Source organism: Puma concolor, chromosome F2 (genome assembly GCF_028749965.1).
Source record: "Puma concolor isolate L17-30 chromosome F2, mPumCon1.1.hap2, whole genome shotgun sequence".
NCBI classification, from domain to species: Eukaryota; Metazoa; Chordata; class Mammalia; order Carnivora; family Felidae; genus Puma; species Puma concolor.
In genome coordinates, this window is record NC_141684.1 from 79777776 (window position 1) to 79795326 (window position 17551).

At 41.6% G+C, this 17551-nt stretch overlaps 1 protein-coding gene across 6 annotated transcripts in view; it reads left to right on the plus strand.

Annotated features, from left to right (window-relative positions):
* Positions 1-17551, plus strand: part of PXDNL (peroxidasin like) — a 429117-nt gene that overhangs the window by 256806 nt on the left and 154760 nt on the right. The window lies entirely within an intron of this gene.

The window sequence follows — 17551 nt, forward strand, 5'->3', positions numbered from 1 at the left end:
GTCCACTGAGCTATTGACGACCGTCACCGTGCTTTCCTCGAATGCCTCCTTCTTTCACCTCTTAACCTTTGCAGATGCCCTTGGCTATTCCTGGCATCCCATCCCTGACTCCGCTCCTTGCTCAATCACCTGTGTAAGTCAGGGCTGTGTCTGACTTAAGTAACATAGTCTCTCCTACTCCACCTCCCTGCTTACCTAAAAGATCTTTGGTTTTATGCTTACTTGCTCTTGAATGGGTCTACCTTCCTCTGAGGGATGAGCCCCTGGGCCGCACCTGGTTCCTGTCACCAGGCAGGGGTCTGCGGTCTTTGCACTGTGCTAACCTTGACAGCCGCTCCAGACGTGACCCTTAGGGCCTGGTGGCTGGCAGATGGGTTCTCTGCTTTCCTTCGGTAAACGCTGGACAGGAAGGACAGGATAAATGACAATAAGCACGCCTGACACATCTCTCGGAAAAAGTGGAGACTTTGAAGCACACGGTCTTATGTGGTCTATACGGATACCACATCTTGCTGGGCAGAGACAGTGAGAACTCCCTCCCCTGGTTTCAGGTCCTTGGTAGCTCTACAGGGATGCTGGCTAAACTCCTTCTTGGGGTTTGTTGGGATATGGTCTTCGCTGAAACTGGACACTTTCAGCAGCCCATTTCCATTGGTGTCAGTCCAGAGGCTCAGGGATTGTTTTAATGTTTTAAAAAGTCACAGACTATGAGGATGCCTGGGTGGCTCATCTCGAAAGGCATCGGACTCTTGATTTTGGCTCAGGTTATGCTCTCACAGTCGTGAGACAGAACCCCGCATTGGGCTCCACACTGAGCATGGAACCTGCTTGGGATTCTCTCTCCCTCTGCCTGTGCCCTCCCTCCCTCTCTCTTCCTCTCTCTTTCTCTCTAGATAGATAGATAGATAGATGTCACAGGCTATAGCCTTCCCCATTTGGGCTTTCGTATGACTATAATTAATTAATTAATTCATTCATTCATTCATTCATGTGCACATTCAAAATATTTGAGCGTCTACTTTGTGCTAGGTATTTTGTAGGCACTGGAAATCAGTCGGCGAGTAAAACATAAAATACTAGCCTCAAGGTGCTTACGTTCTAGGGAGGAGAGAACAGGCACAAGTCCATGTGTGAAGCAGCAGGGAGACGGTTGTGGCACTACTGTGAAAGGGTGAATTGTGGTGTTACATAGGGTAGGTGGGGGCTCACAGTGAGGGGCATTTGAACAGAGACCGAAGGGAGGAAGGGAACCATTTAGAGACAGAGCATTCCAAGAAGAGGGTAAGTGCAAAGGCCCCGAGGTAGAAACTAAGGAGAGAGATCTATTGGAGGAACAGCAGGGAGCTAGTTGGGCTGAAGTTCAGGGTGAGCGGAGAGCAGCAGGGATATGTGGGCTGTGGTGGGCAGTTGGCAGTTGTGGTGGGCAGAGTGAAAGAAGAAAGATACTGGGAATTTTGAGCTGACAAGTGATGGATCTGATTTATGTTTAAAATGATCATTATTGCTTCTTTGAACTAGTCGCTAGGAATAAGGCAAGAAGCTTAGAAGCCAGGATGGCAGAGATGGGAAGGAAGAGTATTTGTATTCTGGATATATGTTGAAGATAAAACAGGAGTTCCTGAAGATCTGATTCATAAGGTGAGGGAAAGACAGAAAAGAAGAACGTGTCCAAATTCTTGGCCTAGCCAGGATTTTGTAATTTTGCCTCCCCTGGGCATCATTTGGCAACACGTGGAAGCATTTTTGGTTGTATGGTTGGGGAACAGAATGTGCTACAGGAATCCACTGGGTAGAGGCCTGGGATGCTACCAAACATCCTAGAACACACAGTACCTTCTGCCTCCCCAGTAATTAGCCAGCCCTAAATGTCAACAACGCCCAGATTGGAAAACCCTGGCTTAGAAGGACAGGTTTCATTTACTGAGATGTGGAGAACGCACGAGGTGTGGCTGGGGGAGCAGGAGCTCCGTTTGGACGTGGCGAGCTGAAGGTGCCTGTTGGATGTTCCGGGGGAGATGGGGTCAGGTCCCCGGGTATGTCCGCTTGGAGTTGAGGACAGGGGCCCAGATTGGAGACTAGCTTTGGGCGTTTTCATTGTATGGATAAGACTTACGTCCACCAGGCAGGTGAGATGAGTTAGGGAGGTACAGATAGAACAAAGAAGAGATCTCATTCAGACATTAGGAAATTTCCAGACGAGAAGGAAACCCAAGAGAGAATTAGAAATGACAGGTGAATGGCGAGAACCCAGAGAAGGTGTTGCAGAAGCCCAAGAACATTCGCAGGTCCTCAGGAGTGATAAGCCATGTTCCCTGCATTTGAGAAGTCAAGAGAGACAAGGATGTAAACTGAACATTAGACTTTGTAAACCAGTCGTCAGTGAGCCTCTTGGCAAGTTACTCCAGGCACAAACGGGGGCAAAAACCCAAGCGCAGCAGCATCAACAAAGACTGTGTGAGGAAAAGAGTAAGACGCCGACAGTCGGTCGCATCCAAAGAAGGCTCTAAAAATGCCGGGTCCCAAACTCTGAGCAAGTATTTCCGTGGGCTTGTTTCCAGCCTTGTCTGTGCATGTGTGCATACGCAGTGGGACGTGACATTAGAATATACGTGGTTTTAGTTGCACTTCTATTTTTTCTTACTCATTTTATGTGTCCCGCTGTATTATTTTTACCACACACCACACACTTAACAGCTTAAACCACACAACTTCCTTGGTTTACAGTTCCCGGGGACAGAATTTCAGCACGGTCTCACTTGGCTAAAAGTAAGGGGTTGGTGGGGCTTTTCCTTTTCTGGAAGCTAGAGGGGAGAATCCGTTTCCTGCTCATTTGGGCTGTTGGCAGGATTCAGTTTCCTGTGGTTGTAGGACCGCAAGCTCAGGGCCAGCCCCAACTTCTAGAGGTGGCCTGTGTTCCTTGGCTCAAGGCTCCCTCCCTACAGTTCGAACCAGCAGGGGTGGGGGTGAGTCCCTCCTCTGTGCTGAGTCTTTGCTCTTTCTTTTTCTGTGACGCCTCCCTGCTGGACTCTCTGGCTTTCCTTGTCCATTTTTAAGGACTCATGTGATTATATCCCACTCACATAATCCACCCAGATAAAATCTCCATTTCACAGACCTTGACGTTAAGAACATCCTGCAAAAGTTCCCTTCGCTATTTCACGTAACATATTTGTTCACAGCTTCTGGGAATTAGTGCAGGGTTGTCTTTGGGTGGGCATTATTCTGCCTGCTGCAATAGCATTAGGCGTTCTTTGATAGCACGATTTAACGGCGAGACATTATTAGCTATGTGGATGTATTATAAGTAATTTGAAACATTTCTTTCATTTTTGGATATTTCAAAGCTTTCTACGTTCAGCAGTACCATCGTGACATCCTTTTGCCTTTATTTTTTGTTATACCCTTAAGTGAAATTAGTTATATCTTTTTTTTTAATTTTTTTTTTCAACATTTATTTATTTTTGGGACAGAGAGAGACAGAGCATGAATGGGGGAGGGGCAGAGAGAGAGGGAGACACAGAATCGGAAACAGGCTCCAGGCTCTGAGCCATCAGCCCAGAGCCTGATGCGGGGCTCGAACTCACGGACCGCGAGATCGTGACCTGGCTGAAGTCGGACGCTCAACCGACTGCGCCACCCAGGCGCCCCTAGTTATATCTTTTTGACATTCCCTGGCGGAACTTATTTTCTCCCCATTTCCTGCCTCCCAAGTCATTTTCTCAGCTGCAAAGCACATGGGGTGCCAGTCATTTTCAGTCCTAGGACAGTTGTCTAAATAACTTATGGATGAGTCCATTGAGCTTTTTTTTGTTCGTATTTTCATCCACTCATGGTTATTAATATTGCAATGGTCTTTGGTCTCTCCCTTTTCTGAATCGTCTCTCACACAACCACTAGATCAGGCAGATGAGGAAACTGGGGCACAGAGAGCCTACGCTACTTGGTCAAGATCAAGCAGCCAGTGAGTAGAGGAGCCAGGATTAGACCCAGGAGTCTGGAATCAGATGGCACTCCAAACCTCTGTTCGTGCTTCCTGTTTTGCGTTCCTTTCTTGACTTTTTCTTTTTTTCAGAGCCCTAGAGAAGTAACATCTGTCTTTACTCCATAGGTTTCCACTGTGCGCCCCCGGTACAATTTTTTCACACCTCTGTGGATGTTTCTCTCTGCCACATCTAGGTCAGAAAGATCATGAAGGACCTGTGTTGACTACTACGACCCATAGCTCACTTTACGTATTTACGTGCAGAAAAGTAGTGACCATTTAGACAACTGTCCTGAGCCCGAGGCCAGAATATCTCCTGAGGCCATACCTCCCAGAGTGGTTGTAAGGAGTCGATAGGGTGGCTTATGCAAAGTGGCTAGATCAGTGCCCGGCAAGCATGAGATGCCACAGAAATGGTGGCTGCTACTGTTCAGGTGATCGTCTTGAGGGAGGGGTGAATATCACCAGGTACAGATGGGAATTTGAGGGTAGAAGGCAGGGAGGAGAGCGTACCGGGAAGGTGGAAATAGGAGGGCTTGTGAGTAAAGGCACTTAGGTATGAAATTTACACAACGGCCTCATCACGGCAAGAAGGGGGCGCGAAGGTAAGCACCCATGTAAGTTCCACGTCCCGGTGGGCCTCACACGGTGTGCTCAGGTGTCTTGCTGGGTAGGAGGAGCTAAGGAGTGATTTAAGCAGAGTTATGCTTTAGAAAGATTCCCTGGCAGCTGTCTAATAAATGGGCTGCTGCATCCAAGACGAGAGGCAGCTAAAGAAATCATTAAAGAGAAGCGTCAAAATGAACACAACGGCATTGCGGATGGCAGGGGAGGTGTGTGAAGAAGGTAGAAAGTATACCAGCTGCTGAGCGGGCAGGAGGGTGAAATGAGGTGCTGGGTCAGCTGAGCGAATAGTGATGTCTTCTCCTGGACAAGGTACCGAGAAGGGGCAGGCTGGAGGGAATGCGATCCAATGCTGCGTCCCAGGTGCCCATAGGACAGTCAGGTGGAGATGTCTCGTGGGCAGCTGGAAATGCAAGTCTGTCCTGGCTGAATAAATCGGAAAGCTGTAAGCATAGCTATAGGTAGATAGTGGTCAAGGTGGTGGGTGACGTTTTCTCGTAATAATTGTTGGAGGTATCTTCTTTCAATGGCAATTAAACTGTAAGCATAATTAACATTCAATCATATACTGGGAAAGAAGGTAAAGAGTAGGATATATGGTGTGTTTGGAAATGCAGAGCTTGAGTGACAGGAAGAATAACTATTTAGTGACAGAAATAGAAGAGGCAGGAGGAGGTGGGATGGAGAAGCATTAAAATAGATACCCTCGGTGCTTATCCCAGAAATGGAAATCTTCCTGAACTGCCGGGCCATGTCTCCTCACATCCCTTCTAGATGTATCTAGAACCTCAGCTGCTATCTGCCACATTAAATTTTAGACACTGGAGGCTTAGCAGGTTGACTATTAACATAGACACTAACCCCATAGGCTGTCTCACTCAATAAAAATTTAAAAGCCCCTAAGATTCAGTTAGTCATGGTGGTAGATGACTCATTCTGAAAGCGAGTAGCTATTCTGGTGCGTTGTTATGCTCCTTTCGTCCTGCAGGTGTCACCATTAACTCACAGTCCTGGCCTCCGCGGGCTCGGCAGACAGGCAGTGAGGCCAAGCACCGAGCCCTGGTCCACACGGGTCCTGCCTGTCCAGGACTCCTGTGTCCAATATTTGTGCTTTGGGAAAACGCTGAGGACATTGAGGACAGATTATGTAGTACAGTGAGGGTGACGTAGCCAAGAATCTGGGTTGGGTTTCCCTGTTTCTTATTTGTCACAACTCTATAAAATCAATGTTGGTGGTTTTAGGGCAATAGTCTCAAAATCAAGGGTGAGGAATATGCACATTTACCAGGTAATGTGCTGTCCGAGGTCCTGGTTTCTTCTTGCCGTCAGAGAAGTGACTTGGCTTTTTAGCAGTCGCCCACGGCTCTGCTAAGGGGAGAGACAGGCTGCCAGAATTTTCCTTGAGCCAGAAATCATGGATTTTATGGTGGTGTCTCTGACTGGCTATCATTCAACCCTGCCTGATCCTTATAGTACCATCTCGATTTTCCTTCTGTTGAAAGGAAATGGCTTACTGAAGTGTTCGAGTGAAAAGAGATGTTGTATTAAGTTGGATACATATTTCTGACCGTGAGTAATTCTAGATACATACAGAGAGACAGAAAAATTGGCAGCAAAAACGTGTTCCAGGTGGTAATTACTGGGCGGTGGGGTTTTTAGAGTTGTTTTTTTTTTTTAAAGGCACTTTCTGTGTTGCTTGAATTTTCCTCAGGTAATATATCATTTTTTAACGGCTTTTTTGAAGTATAATTAATATGCCATAAAACTCACCCATTGAAAAGCCACATGTAAGTTTTAGAAAAGCTGTCACGCCATTCAAAATCATGAGCAAGTCCGACAAAAGACAAAATGGGCTTCATGGAGACTTTCCTGTACTTGTCCTGTTGTGGGAAAAGTGAGATGTGTGGAGACTTTTCAAAGATTTTTTGGATGAAGGTGACAGATAAGCTCAACTAGCAATTTTTGAAAACAAAAGCAATGTTTGCTTTAAAATTGTTCTTCCTTCTTTTCAGCTCTCAGTCCCCTGGCATTGTGCCGCGTCCAGAACAGTGCCACACAATGCCTTTGTTTCAATAAAGCAAGGTGTGCAGTTCAACAATTTCGGTGTTTTCCGGGATGCTTCGGAACTTTTGCATTTCCAACATCAAACTTTTTCAAAGATTCCAAAAGTTTCAAGATTGCAGTCTTGGGTTGGAAACCTCCCAAGAGCAATTTCCTTTCAAATTGTGCTGTTTCTATTTCGGGAGAGAAACGGTGATCACAGAATCGAATTTGATTTACAGAATTTCCTGTTCTGTAACTAGGCACAAACTAAAAGTTAAAGAAGCATTTCACGAGGCCTCTAAACATCCAAATGATACTTCTGAAAGACAAGTAAAGAATTAATTTGCAGAAAGTGTATTTTATATTAATGGTTTTATTTTTTTCAGTTAATGATGCCATCGGTAGAAAAAGTACATCCAGAATGAAAATCTAGTGTCCCGTATTTATATAATCTTTTGACTCCAAATTAAGTGGAAAAATTTGCTGAAACGTTGAGAGTTGTGGCGATCTTTCGAAAAGTCCAGAGAAGAAGATTTAAGGAGGGTTTTTGAAACGCTCATAGTGTAACAGTTTAATTACATTGACTTTTAGAGAAATCAGGCCAATCCAATTGCCCATTACATGTCAGCCATGAAAAAAACAATTTTCAAGCTTCTCTGCCAGAACTTTAACTTCATGATAGCTAATATTTATTCTATGTCTATGATGTGCTTGCACACTCTTAGTTACCTTTTTTCATTATAAGAAAACACAGATTTTCAGAGGACTAAAACAGTATCCCAAGTAAGAAGGTATAAGAATGTATAATAATATGATTATATTTAAAATAAGGTCATGCATCGAATGGTATATATAATTCCAGTCATAAGTTGGGAGTCATGAGAAGTTAGGCGACGTATGTCGGTGAAGTGGCCGCTCACTGTAGGTCATGCCACAAGTGCGTTTGAGTGTGACCTTTATCCTTCTGCAGAAGCCCCTGTGCATCTGAGTTACAGGCGTAAAGTCTTTCTCCGAGGGCCTCAGCTTGGTGGGGTTTCCGACGTGAGGCTAAGTTTTTTGTTTTGTTTTTTTTCTCCATTGTTCTCTTGAAACATTCTTGGGGATTTTCCTCTGTCAGCCCTTATTTTCATCTTTGGAAGATCCAAAGAGAATTTTCAGATTTCTTCCAGAGGTTAAAAAAAACAAAGGTCTAGCCTGATCTAGTTCACTCTTTTACTGTATCCGTCTTAACTTCTTCTCCTTCCGTTGCTCAGGGTCATGTCTGCGCTTGAGGTTCCTGCTGTTAGAGGGGGAAGGGTCGTATGTGCCCACCTTACAACGTGAACACGGGAGTCTCCTTGGGAACATTTGACTGAAGATGTATACAAGTGGGCAGGAGGGGGATTCTGTTGTAGTGACATTTCTGGGACAATGTCGGCTTGCGTTTTCTGCCTTTCTTTTTTTTTTTAAGTTTATTTATTTATTTATTTAGAGAGAGAGAGAGAGAGAGAGAGAATCCCAAGCAGGCTCCACACTGTGTCAGTACAGAGCCCGACATGGGGCTGGATCCCACAAACCATGATATCATAAGCCTGAGCTAAGATCAAGAGTCAGACACTTCCTGGGTGGAACCACCCAAGTGCCCCTCAGTCTGTGATTTCATCAGGGCATGGCATATTCATGGTAACGGGCCTTGGGGCATCATTAAGTTCAGCAATACCCATTTGTGTTTGGCCTTTTTTTTTTTTTTTTTTTAATTTTAGTTGGTAAAATTAAGAACAGGATAAATCAACTGATTTTCTCAATGTCACAAGGCAGGTTAATGGCAGACCAAAGTTGGAACTCAGGGTTTTGGACCACCAGTCAATTATTTTCCAGCACGCCATGACTGCTGGGCCATGTTGACTGCGTAGACAACCTGATAAAGAGAACATTTCATTGTTAAAATAGTTTTCAATTGTTATTAAGGAAAACTTGCAGAGAATGAAATGGATGAATATTAAAGATGCTTTACAACTTTCTTCTATTATATATAAGAATATTTTTCAAATGTATGTCCCTCACAAATCCTAATATCCTGATCAATTGTACACTTAACTTTTCTTTAGACACATCATAGATATTTAACTGTGCTCCTCTTGTACTGTGTTTCTTCCATAGTGCAGAATATACAACTGGCTGTTCATAAATGTGTAGTTTTAATTTCCCACGAAAATAATCATCTTTTTCTTAGAGTGAAGGTTGATCTCATAAAAAGATAGCACTCTTGTAGGTAATTCCTTTTCTAGGTAATGGGACTAAATCAGGTAATAATTTTATGTTTTCCACAAGGACAGATTATTTTATTATGTGGAAGAGACTTCTGTTACATTCTCTATAATGCCAATTATGATAAAAAAAAATGTAGTATTTTCTTCAGTGAAAACTGGACTCACCTGGTGGTTTGTTTCATTTACTCCACCCCACTGTAATTTCTGCATTGTGCCTTCATCAGCACTCAGCTTGCCTATCTCTCTGTTGGATGAGTTGACATTCTCCTTCTACTCATTTACTCCCTTCACAACTGTCGGCACAGACTGGCTAGTGGTGGTCAAAACAGAGAATCCAGAAGAGGAAAGGATAAACGTGCTTTTATACAGATTTACTAATTTCTTTTCTTTTTTTTTTAAACAGCATCTAAGATAGATGCCTCCTTCCCGTTTTATTTCCAGTGCATGTAGTCAAGCGGCATTCAACTTTGTTAGTTCTGAAGTTGTATTATATCTACTTTTCTCATTATATTAGAGAGGTCAAGAATAGGAAAATAAAAGACTATATTTACCTTTCATTTATTTTCTTTTATGAAGGTTATTCTTTGTTTTGTAGATCCAAGTTTCGGACCTATGTCGGTTTCCTTCTGCTGGAAGAACTCCCTCAGTGTCTATATGTGTGTGTGTACCTCAGTTATTTTTTTAAACTTTTTTTTTTTAACATTTATTATTTTTATTTTTGAGAGAGAGATAGAGCACGAGTGGGGGAGGGGCAGAGAGAGAGGGAGACACAGAATCCGAAAGAGGCTCCAGGCTCTGGGCTGTCAGCGCAGAGCCCAAGATGGGGCTGGAACTCACAAACCGTGAGATCATGAGCTGAGCTGAAGTCGGACACTTAACTGACTGAGCCACCCAGGCGCCCCTGCACCTCAGTTTTTATTTGAGAAAATTTTTATTTCTCTTTAATTTCTGAAGTTACCAGGTATAGAATTTTAGGTTGGCAGTTTTTCTCTTTTAGTAATTTGATTATTTCACTCTACTTTTCTTCTTGCTTGCATGGTTTCTTTTCTTTTTTCTTTTCTTTTCTTTTCTTTTCTTTTCTTTTCTTTTCTTTTCTTTTCTTTTCTTTTCTTTTCTTTTCTTTTCTTTTCTTTTCTTTTCTTTTTTAAATGTTTCTTTATTTTTGAGAGAGAGAAAGAAACACACAGCATGAGCGGGGGAGAGGCAGACAGAGAGGGAGACACAGAATCCGAAGCAGGCTCCAGGCTCTGAGCTGTCAGCACAGAGCCCGACACAGGGCTTGAACCCATGAACTGTGAGATCATGACCAAAGTCGGACGCTTAACCAACTGAGCCACCCAGCTTCCCCTTGCTTGCATGGTTTCTGACAACAGGTCCAATGTAATTCTCATCCTGGTTCTTCAGAAGATAAGTTTTTAGTTTCCTTTTTGACTTTTACCTCTTTCAAGGCTTTCTCATTGCCTTTAGTTTTCTGCAATTTTAACATATCATGTTTAGATTTTTTTGTTGTTGATTTTAATCCTGCTTGGTGTCCTCTGAGCTGCTCGGGTCTGTAGCTTAATATTTGGCACTAATTTTAGAAACTTTAAGCCCTTATTTCATCTACCCAGTTACCCCTCTCGTATTCCAATTATGCACATGTTACAACTTTTGATATTTTTCTATATCTCTTATACATTCTGCTCTTTTAAAAATTCTTTTTTCCTCTCTGAGTTCAGTTTGGGCAATTTTTATTGACTTATTTCAAGGTGTCTGATGTTTTCCTCAGCTGTATCAACTATACTAATGTGCATGTCAAAGGTATTTTTTATTTTTGTTACTGTGCTTTTTTTTTTTTTTTGAGTTCTAGCATTTCCTTTGAACTTTTTTAATAGTTCCCATCTCTCTGAGATTATCTAACTAGTCTTGCAAGTTGCTTACTTTTCCATTAGAACTTAGGGTGTTAGTTATAGTTACTTTAAATTCTCTGTCTGATAAATTCCAACATCTCGGTCATGTTTCAGTTTGCTTTTGGCTATCGCTTTGCTCTTTAGACTGTTTTCTCCTCAGATTTTGGCATTCCTCATATTTTTTTTTTGTTGAAACCCAGAAATGTTGAATAGATTCTGGGATGCAGATTCTGAGGTAAATAAGCTTGTAGTGTGAGAAGTGATGTCAGTCTGGTCAGGAGTGACGTAATCTGTGGTTGAGGTTTCCTCAGTGATCCTTGCGTTGGTCTCTCCTTTCAGTTTGGGCCCTTGTGCTGCTGCTTCTTAACAGTCTCTTTCAATTTTTCCATCTTTGATCCACAGTTATTGCTACTGGAGGTTTCTTAGCACATGGATAGGAAGTGGTGGTTGGACATTGTCTAATCCTCTGATTACACTTTGGTCTTTGTGTTTTCTTGTTTTTATTTATTTTTTATTTTTGAGAACGTGCAAGTGGGGGAGAGGGACAGAGAGAGAGAGAGAGAGAGAGAGAGAGAGAGAGAGAATTTCAAGCAGCCTCCACGTTCAGCATGGAGCCCAATGTGGGGGGGCTTGACCTCACAACCCTGGGATCATGACCTGAGTTGAAATCAAGAGGCTGTCACTCAACTGACTGAGCCACCCAGCTGCCCCTACACTTTGGTCTTTGGAGTGCACAGGAGGCCTGTGTCTTGAGGATGTGGCTTTCATAAGTGTCTCTGTCCTCCCTCCTTGGGTAGAATTATGTGCCCCTGCCCAGTGTTCCTAGTGTCTGTCTGTGAAACCCTCTCCCCTCTAGGTTTATGCTTTCCTTTCTTACTTTCATTTGTTTTCTTGAGAGGAAACAGAGGCTGGAGTTGGGTTGGAGAGGCGCAGCTGAGATGGGATTTCACGGTGACTCTCTGGTGATATCCTGCCCAAGGTTAGTGAAGACTTTGTTCTGTAAGGGAGAAAAGTCTGTGCACTTGACATGATGATTATTCTTTCCCTCCTCTGCCAGGGCCCTGGGGGAAGCTTTCTGATTTCCCCCTTGATCCTGTCTGTAAGAGCCTAATGAGGTCCCAGAGGAAAAGCCTCTGAAAGTGTGGGGGCTTCGTAAACTGCAGCTGACTCTTGGCCTCTAGCAATTTGTCAAAATTCCCCCCTTAATGTTCCCATGAGCTTGTAGCATCTAGTGGTTTCTGCTCCAGGTAAGCAAATCTCGGGTCCTGTATCTCCTTGGAGGTTACTCTCTTTTCAGATTTAAGGGAGATGGTTTGCCTGGAGACCCTAGGTAGTTCTCTGATGAGTCCAAAAAAATAATTGATTTTCACCTTGTTCAGCTTCTTCTTATTGAAAGAACAGGAATCCTAACTTCCAATTTCTCCTTTTAAATTCTATTTATTTTTAATAAATAAAAAATGTATCTATTTAAGGAGTACATCATGAATTTCATATATGTAAATATTTTATATATAAATACTATAGGTATATTTCATATATATATAGTGAAATGTTTACCACAATCAAACCAATTAACATATTCATCACCTCCCACAGTTACTATTGTGTGTGTGTGTGTGTGTGTGTGTGTGTGTGGAGAATACTTGAGATATACTGTCTAAGCAAATTTCAGGTATCCGATACATCATAATTAAATGTAGTCATCATGCTATGCATTAGGTCTCTAGAAATGAATCATAACTTTAATCAATAACTCCCCTTTCCTCTCCAGCCTCGGGCAATCACCGTTCTACTCTCTGTAACCACGAGTTCAACTTTTTTTTTTTTTTTTGGAGTCTGCATATAAGTGAGTTCATGCAATAGTTGTCTTTCTGTGTCTCGCTTATTTCACTTAACATAATGCTGTGTAGGTTCATCCATGTTGTGGCAAATGGCAGGACTAACTTCTTTTTTAAGACTGAATATTATTCAGTTGTCTGTATTCACTACGTTTTCTTTATTCATTCATTTGTTGTGAGACACTTAGATTGCTTCCATACTTTGCTATCATAAATAATGCTGCGATGAACATGGGGGTGCACATATCTCTTAGAGATAGTGATTTCATTTCCTTCGGATATACACCCAGAAGTGGAATTGCTGGATCATATGGCATTTCTAGTTTTCGTTTCTTGAGGAACCTCCATAGCGTTTTCCATAATGTCTGTACTAATTTACGTTCACACCAACAGTGCACAAAAGTTCCCCTTTCGCCACATCTTCACCAACATTTGGTTTTGTTTGTTTCTTTGTTTGTTTTGGCTTTTGATAGCAGCCATGCTAATAGGTATGAGGTGATACCTCATTGTGGTTTTGACTTGCTTTTTCCTGATGATTAATGACCTTGAGCACCTTTTCACATACTGGTTGGCTATTTGTATGTCTTCTTTGGAAAAATGTCTATTCATTTTGCATTCCCAAGTCTTCCATTACTATTTTCTCCTTGAGGGGTTGACCCCTTAAGTACTTTCTCAGCTATTACTTTTTGTGCTAGTAATCTCTTGATCTGCATTTCTTAATGAACTTACTCAGAGACCTGCTGCGTATTGTCATGGTAGCTTAAGCTCTTCTGTATGATTAACAACTTCTCCTTCTCCTCCTCTTCTTTCTTATTCTTTTTCTCCATTTCTTCAAATAATTTTTTTAACTTTTTTATTGAGGTATAGTTGACACACAATGCTACGTTAGTTTCAGGTGTACAACATAATGATTCAGCAACTCTATACATTACCCTAGGCTAACTCCAAGTATAGCTACCCTCTGTCACTACACAATGCTATTGCAATACCATTGACTATATTCACTATGCTGTGCTTTTCATCCCTGTGTCTTCAAAGCATTTTTCATTGCTCTTGGACTCAGATATCGCTTTTATGTTCGCCTTCATTCTACATATTCAGTCTAGATTTTTATATCTTGCTTGGTTTCTCCTAAAATCTCAGGATTAAATTACCAATGACTTTTTGCTTGTATTTCTTTTCATCCACTCAAGATAAAAACAGTCAAATCATATATCAATATTTATACTTTCCTATGGGCCCACCCAGCTTCTTATTCCAAAGATTCCATTTCTGTTGATAAAAATGTCTCATACTAAAATTCCAGAATCACCTTGTATTTCGCATCTCTTTTATCTTTTATATTGTCCTTTAATTCTTTTCTTCCTCCTCACTCCTCCTTCCCCCATGTGCTCCCGTCTTCATTATGTGTTACTTGCAATTGGCACCTACCGGGTTATTTTTTGCCATCGTTATTTCTCCTCTCTAGTTCATTCTTTGTATCTCTGTCCAATTTATCTTCAGCCTCTTTCTATCTCATTAATACATAATTGCCCCATGCCACCTGCAGGGGTGAAACCAGATTCTCTCCTCTCTCGTTCTCAAGGTACTGTGTAATCTAACCTGTCAGTCATCTCTTACTTCCATACTGCATATAGTCCTTTACCGAGGTTAACGTTTTTTCTGCTATGATTTATGTTGCTTTCCCATCACTGGCCTTTTTCTCTTGTTCCTCTCTCTATAAGAGCCCCTCCAGATACGAATGAAGGTTATTTTAACATGTTCCTGACAGCTTAAATTCATAGTGATCTCTGTCACCTGCAACCAACCCAAGCACTCAGCTGTATCCCACACTTTAGAAGGCATTCTATGCTGCCTTATGCGGTGGTTGTTGCCCAAGCTTAGGTCTGCATATCCACAAGCATTGTGCACTCATTGAGAATAGGGACTCTGATGGTCTCTGACACGCTGTAAGCACCACGCGCCCAGATGGAGTTCCAGGAGCACTCCTATGCCAATTAAATTTCAAGGTGGGCATCTACCTGTTGGGTTACCAAACCCTACAGAAGCTCTTGTTCATTTGATATGGGAGTTGACCATTATTTCTTAGCTGTGCTTCAAAAAGATTAACATGTTAAAGAAGCCTATGATAAAAGCAAAACAAGATAACTGACTGTGAAGTCAAGGGGTAGCACTGTGAAGAAACTTGTCTGGGGGCACCTGGGTGGCTCAGTCAGTTAAGCATCTGACTTCAGCTCAGGTCATGATCTCACAGTTTGTGGGTTTGAGCCCCACATCGGGCTCTGTGCTGACAGCCTGGAGCCTGCTTCAGCTTCTGTGTCTGCCACTCTCTCTGTCCTGCCCCTGCCTGCTCTCTCTCTCAAAGATAAATAAAACATTTTAAAAATTAAAAAAAAAAGAAACATATCTGTAGCCTTACAGAGGTTTGTTGGGGATACAGCCTTGCCATTATATGACAATAAATTAAGGAACTAACTACACTAAACAGAAACAATCTGTTAAAGCCAACATTAATCAAAACCCAAATTATGTTTCTTTTGATTTAGCACCCAACTATAAAGGCATAGAGTGGAGAATAAAAAGAGCTCTTTGCCGTTAGCTGTTAATTTACAAGGGCTCAAAAAATATAGTCATTAATATATTATTGATTAGATGCTGATCTTCTTAAACTGGAAGCAACAGTTACGATGTACTAGACTGCAATTAATCTCAGTTTTTTCCTCTGAAGCTAGTTGAAAGCTTGTCACCAGTGAGGAAAAAAACAAATCCATGTAAAACTGTCCCTGGAAAAAACATTTAAAGAGCAATTATACATATAACAATACTATCACTCATCTTTGATGTGCCGTACAAAGTGACTGTGATTAAGGGGCACCTGGGTGGCTTAGTCGGGTAAGCATCTGACTTCAGCTCAGGGCATGATCTCATGGTTTGTGGGTTCGAGCCCCGCGTCGGGCTCTGTGCTGACAGCTCAGAACCTGGAGCCTGCTTCGGATCCTGTGTCTCCCTCTCTCTCTCTGCCCCTCCCCCACTCACACTCTGTCTCTCTCTCTCTCTCTCTCAAAAATAAATAAACATTAAAAAAAAAAAAAGCAAGTGTGATGAGTTTTATTTTGCACTTACTGTGAAGTCAAGGGACAGCACTGTGAAGAAACTTGTCTGGGGGCACCTGGGTAGCTCATTCGGTTAAGCACCTGACTTCAGCTCAGGTCACAATCTCACAATTCGTGGGTTTGAACAAATCTTCTTCTGCTCTGGCAAAGAGGCCAGACCTAGTCTTAGAAACCATGAGTGTGACAGAGTTAAATCTCAAACGGATAGAGAAGAGTTTTATTAACTGACCGTTTTAGTTCTCTAAGCAATATTACACACACACACACACACACACACACACACACACACACACACGTAGTTGGTTTTAAACTTGTTGACAATAAAAGCACTTTGTGCAATTATGTAATTAAATTAACATTTGCTTCATAACATACTTTAATATATGTCAGCAAATTGCAGCTAAAACACAGGATCATATTTTATTGGTGCACATCAATGGTTCTCCACTACAGCTTCTGATAAGAATAAGCTGGAGAATTCGTGAAAAATAACAGTGACTGTGCCTCGTCCACCCCAGTTAAGTCAGGATCTCTCAGAGTGGGTGATTCACATCCACATTAAAAAAAAAAAGTTTCCCTAGCAATTCTAGTGTTCCACCAGGATTGAGAATTAGTAATGAAAGGTTACAGTAAATTGAAATGATCACCTAATACCGTTCTATTTACTTTTGCATTTTTTTTCTTCAAAGAAGGAAGAGGACAGAATACGCGAAAACAAAATGAAAGCTGGGTAGTTAAGACCTTTTTGATAATCAGAATATATGATAAATAGGACTGGAGGGCATCAAGCTCTATGGCCTTGATAGCTTCTAATTTTCTGCGCGGGTTTTCCTGCTGAAATAGGGCCTTAGAGATATTTTAACTCTTTAAGCGCCCTGAGTGTCCATTTAATACATAATTTATACAGCCTAATTTATACAGCACAATCTATTTCTAGTGTGATGAAACAGCTAAATCAACCCTGGCAACGTGTTAGTACCGAAGAGTGACTTATGATATAACCAATGACAAGAATAAAGATGATTGTGTGACTTCAGCCTCGTTATATCCTTTCTTTGTATTTCTCATCTCATTCTGGGAAATGAGAATAATACTGTACACTCTAAGGAAGGCTAATATTTTAAAACCAATTTTACGTAGAAATATACTGGGATGGATGTCAATTTAAAGTAAGATGACGAGCCATGAAAAAAAATTTTAATTATTTATCCTAGTGGATTTTCTGACTATGAGTCCTTTTACCTTAAATGGGAAATAGAAATGAAAGTATATTCTTGGAAAGAATGTAATTTCTGTCTGCTAAAGCCAAGATTCTCGCAGAGACTCAGATTTAAATACCAGTGTATCTGCTCAATGGGCCAAGTGAAAATCAACCTCTTTCTAGAGTCGAGTTTACATTTCTAATCAAAAACGGCTGTGCAGTATTTCACAATCACTTATCTACTTTATACCTTGCACGTTTTACATGAAGTGAGTAGAGAAATATGACTTGATTCTTTGATGGAATTGTGATTGTTAGTCATCTCAGATGGAGTTTTATAAATATGGAATTTGCTTTGTAGGATTGCAGAGTTTTGCTTCACAGAAAGCTGTAATGATATTTTTTTCTGAGTCAGAAACATAAAGAAAATCTACCTGAAGCTGAAGCAATATTCTTCCAACGGTTTCATTATTGAAAAGACTACCTCTTATTATCCCTCGGTGATGATTCTAAATTGAAGTTTTACATCCAAGTGGTTTAAAAAGTCGCTGAGAGGGTTTCCAAAACTGTTAGACATCTTGATGAGTATAAAAATTGAACCAGGTGAGCACT